A 6,000-nucleotide genomic window follows, 5' to 3' on the forward strand; every position below is an offset into this window, starting at 1 on the left:
TTTGGAAGGAGGCTATTATAATTCCAATTCTGAAGCACGGAAAGGATCCTTCCTCTGTATCAAGTTAGAGACCTATAACTTTAACAAGCTGCCTCTGCAAAGTATTTGAAAAAATGATTAAATGTCGCTTACTACACTTCCTCGAATCAAATAAATTGCTCGACCCATACCAGTGCGGATTTTGGGAGGGCCAATCCACCAGTGACCACCTCATACATATCGAGGCACGTATCCGTGAAGCTTTTGTTCATAAGCAGTTTTTCTTACCTGTATTCCTTGATATGGAGAAAGACTATGATACTAGGTGGCGGTTTGGGATATTGAGAGACCTCTCACACTTAGGCATACGCGGTAATATGTTCAATGTTATCGAGAGTTATCTGTCTAATCGTGCATTCCGTGTTCGAGTGGGCAATGTGTTGTCACGGAAATTTGTACAGGAAACTGGATTGCCGCAGGGCGGGGTGCTCAGCTGCACGCTCTTTATAGTAAAAATGAATTCTCTTCGCCTACACATACCACGTAAGATCTTCTATTCAACATGTGTTGACGATGTGCAGATCGGATTTCAATCAAGTTCCCTCGCAATCTGTGAGCGAAAGGTCCAGCTTGGTCTCAACAAGGTCTCCAAATGGGCTGATGAGAACGGGTTCAGACTGAACCCACAAAAAAGCACCTGTGTAGTTTTCTCTAGAAAAAGAGGCCTGCACCCTGATCTTGAAATTGTGTTGCAGGGTGAGCGTCTGCCTGTAAACAGGGAACATCAATTTTTAGGCATAATTTTAGACGCAAAATTAACCTTTGTACAGCACATAAAGTATCCTAAATACAAATGTATGAAAACAATGAATATCTTAAAGGTGCTGTCACGCACAACCTGGGGTAGTGATAGAAAATGTATTATGAACTTGTATAAAAGCCTCATACGCACACGACTAGACTATGGAGCCATAGTGTACCAGTCGGCTACTCCAACTGCTCTGAAGATGCTGGACCCTGTCCACCACTTAGGCATTCGTCTGTCCACAGGCGCCTTTAGAACAAGCCCAGTGGAAAGCCTTTACGTTGAATCGGATGAGTGGTCGCTTCATCTGCAGAGAACATATTCGTCTTTCATGTATTTTCTGAGAGTGAACGCAAACAGTGAGCAGCCCGTGTATTCCACCATAAATGATTTGTCCAATTCTCAACTTTTTCGCAACCAGCCCAGAGTGGCACAGACTTTCTCACTGCGTGTTGGAGACATAGATAAGAAACAAGGGTTCCGCTCTTTGAATACCACATTATGCCCCCTGCTATACGGCCCCCGCCGTGGCAGTGGCAACTCATACACTGTGACACATCTTTCGTAGCTATTACAAACCTGTCGCGCATATCCGAATGTACTTCTTCGAACTACAGCCCAAATACTCCTCTCCTGAATTTTTTACAGATGCATCGAAGTGTAATTCTGGCGCGTCTTACGCAGCGGTCGGTCCATAATTTTCGGATGCCGGTGTTCTGCACCCTAACACAAGTATTTTCACAGCAGAGGCCCACGCGATATTGGCCGCCGTTAAACACATTAAAGATTTAATTATCCCAAAGGCAGTTATGTACACAGACTCTTTGAGCGTCGTAAACGTTTTAAAAACTGTCAAACAATATAAAACCCCTGTAATTCTATCCCTTTACTCAATACTATGCACCACCTATGCGTCCAAGCAACCTATCGTGGTATGCTGGGCGCCGGGGCACCGGCAGATTGAAGGAAACGTATTGGCTGACCAGCTAGCCACATCCGTCCACGCGAACGTTGCCAACTCTTCCACGACTGTCCCTGTAATGGACCTCAAGCCCGCCCTAAAGAAAAAGCTCAGGGCTTACTGGCAGCGGTTGTGGGATAAAGAAACAGAAAATAAACTACATGTTATCAAGGCGTATCTTGGCAACTGGCCGCCGGTATCAAAGAACCGCCGCACAGAAGTAACACTTTGCAGACTTAGGATAGGACACACATACAGTACACACGCTTACCTCTTGTCCGGTGGTGATCCACCCACGTGTGATAAATGTGGTGAGCCACTTACCGTGCTTCACATCCCGTTGCAATGCACTGAATTAAACGCTAATAGGAAAAAGCATTTTCCATTACCACACCGACATGCAAATTCCACTTCATCCTCTAATGATCTTAGGTATAGAATCTCTCTTTAAATATCAATCTTTGTTTGAATTTTAAAAGGTGTACACAGTTTTCATGTGATAGCCCCAGGAAATCCGTATAGCACGGCCTCTTAACAGAGGTTGCTGCTGCGGTAGCTGCATTGAAGAAAGCACCTGCCTCACAGCTTCTGCGATCAAAGGCCTTAAGGAGGCATACCTGCCATTTCCATATTCTTGCATTTTAGCATCATGATCACTTGTCATTCGCACTGTACCCATCGTCCACTCCCCATATCACTGTCATAACTTTATACTATATATTGTTTTACGCTTCTACGATAGCGATTGATTTTAGGTCACTTTACAGCCATGTTACATCCTATCATAGCAACTAATCAATCAGCGCTTAACACAACATTATCAGTCATGGCGCTCTTTGGCCATACCTGGCCCTTGCGCCACAAAAAAACACATATCATCATCATCATCATCATCACTTTGTAAGTCCTATGAAATACGAATGTCTTTCACACAGGTATCGAAAAACCCCCTTCTTGTGCTAGCTTAGTCAAAGTTATGCCTGCAGGCTTCATAATTTCATCGTACCCCCTAATTCTTTGCCATCCTCGATTGTGCTTCCCTTCTCTTGGTACCCATTCTATAACTCTAAGACACCACCGGTTATCTACCCTGCCCATTACATCATCTGCCCCGCTCTACTTCACGCACTTCTCGGGAGCTAAGTATGCATGTATACAACCGTTTTACCGTCTACCCGGGTCACTGAGTAGTCCGAGGTCGAATGGTTAGTAGATCGGGCTTCTGTGTTGAAGTAACAGGGTTCGAAACGAACCATCGGACGAACGTGGGTCACGGAGTATGTGGCTACAGAGTTTTAGCGCCTTTGGCATTGCGCAAAACGCAGGCGGACTGGGCATTTTTTTCTGGATGGGCTGAGGCGCAAGCGTGAGTGGCCTGCACGGTGCAACAACCTGGTGGCGTAGCAGTAAACCAGACCAACGCCTCTTAAATAAACAATGCCTGGAACGTCGCTCTTTTTCCCATAGAGAGCTCCCTGCCGCGTGTTGTGACCAGGTGCTGTACGAGAGCACTCGCCTACCTACCGCCTGATCATGTGACACCATCGGCGTAGCCAATGGCGTAGCCGGGAGCAGCCAGCAGCGCGCTGTCCGCCGGCGGAGAGCGCGAGCTCGCGCCGGCGTCCCTGAAAAAAAAAAAAAAACGCCGGCGTAGGTTTCAGCGTCGCTGACGCCGCGTGGAAATTTGCAGCTCTCCAGCAAATTTTTGTACTAAAACAAACTGACCAGTGACAAAAAGCCCCGTAAGGTGACTCGCATGATGTCAGAACAGCGATAAAGAAACCACTTGAGTGTCATCGTCTGCATATAGCAGTGGTGACCACGCGCGGTCGGCAAGGTGTCGCCTGCTCGCGACTAGCCAGCTGCTCGGCTCCCGGCCGCAGCGCGCCGGCATGTATACAAGGATCGCCCGTCAGAGGCGCTCGCCTCCCTACCGGTGGGAGAGAGAAAAAATTACACCATCTTCCTTCCTTCCTTCGACCCCATGGCTGCTTCGCAGCCATGGGGTCGACTCAAGGTAGTTTTATCAGCTGTATAAACTTGGACATGCAGCAGCACCAGCAACGCCCAGAACTGTTGTCGACGCCGTCGGCGTTGTGCCCGCGTTCGCACCGAACGCGCGCGGCGTCGGTGACTGTTGCCGGTGCCTCTGGGGCGCCTACCGTCGCGCCTCTAACCTTAGCTGCTTCGTATTATCGCGCGCGTAGCCGCAGGTGTTGCTATTCGTTGCGCAATCCGGAGAGGAGAAGAGCGTCGGAGAGATGAGACAAGGAGAGGAGGGGGAGGAGGGAGGAGAGGAGACAAGGAGAGGAGATGAGGGGGAGGAGGATGCGCATGCGCAGTAGGGGTGTGGACGCCGCACGGCGGATGGATGGATGGAGGGGGGAGGGAGTGACATAGCCCCGACCATAAGATGCTTCGCATCTAAAATCCGAGGGTAGGGCAGCGAGTTCGCGGCTCATTTTCCAGGCATAGTCTTTATAGGAGGCGTTGACCTGACAAACACGGAGCTAACTAATATTTAACAAGCCTGTGCTACTTCGCTGATGGTATATATTTCGGCAGTGGCGTAATCGTGTTCACGACTACCCCTCTGCAGAAATTTACAAGAGTACCCAAGTAGAACACACCTGTTTACTGCAATATTAGTTCTGTGTTCGTCTGGTTTGGGTTCTGCGCTCTCAGGAGGCACTACGGTTACGGCCACTCGTGTCTGCATGCCTGCTCATCCGATATGCGGCCCGTTTAGTGGAATACCGGACACGCTAAAACTCTCTCATGTGTACCTACGTGCCACTCTTCAACGGACCTCTTTCATGCCGACATAGGTCACTGTAGATGCGGGACTGGGTATCTGTAACTCGGTATGTTCTCGTCTCCAATGAACCTCTTTGATGACATCTTGGGTCACTGGGTATGTGTCAGTTCATGTGTGCCGCTCTTCAGTGAACGCCTCTCGCGCCAAATTTAGCGGGCTGCGCCATAACATCAATGGGTATGTGCCAGGCACAGACCAAAACCAGGCAAACCTATAATTCTGATGCGGCTTCTTTACCGTGGATAATCCACCCTGTAAAAATGTTTTCCGGGTATCTACGCACGCACCTGCCAAGTGCTGCGTTGTTTGCGCCAGCAATGGTTCTCGCCGTCGCAGGCTCAGTTGAAGCAAAGAAAAACTGCGACAGTATTTCTGGTATGCCAGCATGCTATGCTAGGCTCGGAGCGTCCTTGTAACTAGTGAAATGTGCAGTAAACATTACGAAGTCTGCAGCGAAGGACATGAAATGCTCATGAAATTACCAGTGATGCCCCGGCGCCAGCTGTTCCTTTCAGCGTAGCGGCACTCCGTGTTATCGTCACCACCGTAGGTGCCGCAGATGTTTTCGCAATATTTTAAAAGAGCTTGCACCTTGACATGAGGAGCAGAGGATTGATGTCATTCTTCCTACTTTATTTCATTTCTATAATATTGGCCAAGGCAACGAATGCAGACAATTACTTGAAAAAAAAACTAAAACGACGTTCTCATACGTGTTCTCGCACATTTATGGCTTTAAGAATGACGATCACTGGCGGGCCCGCCATTCTTTCTCACTTTAAACCTCGTTAAACTTGAACGCGTGGTCTACTAGAAGCTTTACAACATGGGCTACAAACGTTGAATAGTTATTACTAATCAACTTCATTGGGCTTAGAAAATCGCAATTTAGTTGTATCTGTGGAAGAGCATATTACAACTAAAATTTGAGCCGATATGATGGTGTCAGTGAACAAGGTAAGCATTAATGAGCACCGCAAGGAGCAGCCGTGGTCCTGAAATATGCGTAGAAAGTATGACTTTAATTATTTTATTGATAATGAAGATTGTGACAATGATTACCTTTTCAAGAGCTAACGCCCGAACCATTATGAAGCATTTACTATCAAACAAAGGTTTCAAAGCTTTAGTGATCACTAATTCAAAAAAGAAGCCGTTAGAATATAAACGGTCATTGATCAGCAATTCCTGTTCGTGCTGATTCAAAACCTCAAGCAACAGGATGGTCGGCGAAATTGAAAGCACCATAGAATTTTCAAACACAGTAAAAGAGAAAAAAATGCGTATCTCACGCACTGTGGCAATCAATGTTAGCGAAGCTTTGTATGCTGTTTGCTTTGATTGACGATAATTAGCGGTGATGTTGGCGGCGAATGTGTCAATTGTTCAGAGTTTAGTGCAACGCGAGAGTGGTGTGTTAATGTTAAACGTTACCTT

The 6,000-nt window shown here is 47.3% G+C and overlaps 1 protein-coding gene across 1 annotated transcript in view; it reads right to left on the reverse strand.

Moving 5' to 3' along the window:
* Positions 1-4,964, reverse strand: part of LOC119465213 (lipase member M-like) — an 84,667-nt gene extending 79,703 nt beyond the window's left edge. The window contains exon 1 of the mRNA XM_037726006.2: positions 4,851-4,964. The gene's annotated coding sequence lies outside the window, so the exon portion shown is untranslated. The remainder of the gene's footprint in view (positions 1-4,850) is intronic.
* Between the last annotated feature and the right edge of the window lie 1,036 nt (positions 4,965-6,000).

Source organism: Dermacentor silvarum, chromosome 9 (assembly GCF_013339745.2).
Source record: "Dermacentor silvarum isolate Dsil-2018 chromosome 9, BIME_Dsil_1.4, whole genome shotgun sequence".
Taxonomy (NCBI): Eukaryota; Metazoa; Arthropoda; class Arachnida; order Ixodida; family Ixodidae; genus Dermacentor; species Dermacentor silvarum.